We start from the raw sequence: 2,315 nt of genomic DNA, 5'->3' as shown, positions 1-2,315 counted from the left end.
CCAATCACTTTCCTCTCTTCCTACACGTACACATGCCTTACATCCTCGATAAAAACTTTTCACTGCTTCTAACAACTTGCCTCCAACACCATATATTCTTAATACCTTCCACAGAGCATCTCTATCAACTCTATCATATGCCTTCTCCAGATCCATAAATGCTACATACAAATCCATTTGCTTTTCTAAGTATTTCTCACATACATTCTTCAAAGCAAACACCTGATCCACACATCCTCTACCACTTCTGAAACCGCACTGCTCTTCCCCAATCTGATGCTCTGTACATGCCTTCACCCTCTCAATCAATACCCTCCCATATAATTTACCAGGAATACTCAACAAACTTATACCTCTGTAATTTGAGCACTCACACTTATCCCCTTTGCCTTTGTACAATGGCACTATGCACGCATTCCGCCAATCCTCAGGCACCTCACCATGAGTCATACATACATTAAATAACCTTACCAACCAGTCAACAATACAGTCACCCCCTTTTTTAATAAATTCCACTGCAATACCATCCAAACCTGCTGCCTTGCCGGCTTTCATCTTCCGCAAAGCTTTTACTACCTCTTCTCTGTTTACCAAATCATTTTCCCTAACCTTCTCACTTTGCACACCACCTCGACCCAAACACCCTATATCTGCCACTCTGTCATCAGACACATTCAACAAACCTTCAAAATACTCATTCCATCTCCTTCTCACATCACCGCTACTTGTTATCACCTCCCCATTTACGCCCTTCACTGAAGTTCCTATTTGCTCCCTTGTCTTACGCACCCTATTTACCTCCTTCCAGAACATCTTTTTATTCTCCCTAAAATTTACTGATAGTCTCTCACCCCAACTCTCATTTGCCCTTTTTTTCACCTCTTGCACCTTTCTCTTGACCTCCTGTCTCTTTCTTTTATACTTCTCCCACTCAATTGCATTTTTTCCCTGCAAAAATCGTCCAAATGCCTCTCTCTTCTCTTTCACTAATACTCTTACTTCTTCATCCCACCACTCACTACCCTACAGATATATATATATATATATATATATATATATATATATATATATATATATATATATATATATATATATATATATATATATATATATACCCATGTACATAATTCATACTGTCTGCCTTTATTCATTCTCATCGCCACCTCGCCACACATGGTATAACAACACCCTCCCCCCTCATGTGTACGAGGTAGCGCTAGGAAAAGACAACAAAAGCCCCATTCGTTCACACTCAGTCTCTAGCTGTCATGTAATAATGCACACACACACACACACACACACATATATATATATATATATATATATATATATATATATATATATATATATATATATATATATATATATATATATATATATATGTATATATATATATATTTTTTTTTTGCTTTGTCGCTGTCTCCCTCGTTTGCGAGGTAGCGCAAGGAAACAGACGAAAGAAATGGCCCAACCCACCCCCATACACATGTATATACATATGTCCACACACGCAAATATACATACCTACACAGCTTTCCATGGTTTACCCCAGACGCTTCACATGCCCTGATTCAATCCACTGACAGCACGTCAACCCCGGTATACCACATCGCTCCAATTCACTTTATTCCTTGCCCTCCTTTCACCCTCCTGCATGTTCAGGCCCCGATCACACAAAATCTTTTTCACTCCATCTTTCCACCTCCAATTTGGTCTCCCTCTTCTCCTCGTTCCCTCCACCTCCGACACATATATCCTCTTGGTCAATCTTTCCTCACTCATTCTCTCCATGTGACCAAACCATTTCAAAACACCCTCTTCTGCTCTCTCAACCACGCTCTTTTTATTTCCACACATCTCTCTTACCCTTACGTTACTTACTCGATCAAACCACCTCACACCACACATTGTCCTCAAACATCTCATTTCCAGCACATCCATCCTCCTGCGCACAACTCTATCCATAGTCCACACCTCGCAACCATACAACATTGTTGGAACCACTATTCCTTCAAACATACCCATTTTTGCTTTCCGAGATAATGTTCTCGACTTCCACACATTCTTCAAGGCTCCCAGAATTTTCGCCCCCTCCCCCACCCTATGATCCACTTCCGCTTCCATGTTTCCATCCGCTGCCAGATCCACTCCCAGATATCTAAAACACTTCACTTCCTCCATATATATATATATATATATATATATATATATATATATATATATATATATATATATATATATATATATATATATATATATTGGGGAGAAAATATTTAAAACCATTTTGTTGTCTCAGATTTTAGACATGAATCTAG

Source organism: Panulirus ornatus, chromosome 42, assembly GCF_036320965.1.
Source record: "Panulirus ornatus isolate Po-2019 chromosome 42, ASM3632096v1, whole genome shotgun sequence".
Taxonomy (NCBI): Eukaryota; Metazoa; Arthropoda; class Malacostraca; order Decapoda; family Palinuridae; genus Panulirus; species Panulirus ornatus.
The sequence above is the reverse complement of the archived record's forward strand: the minus strand, read 5'-3'. Positions refer to the sequence as shown.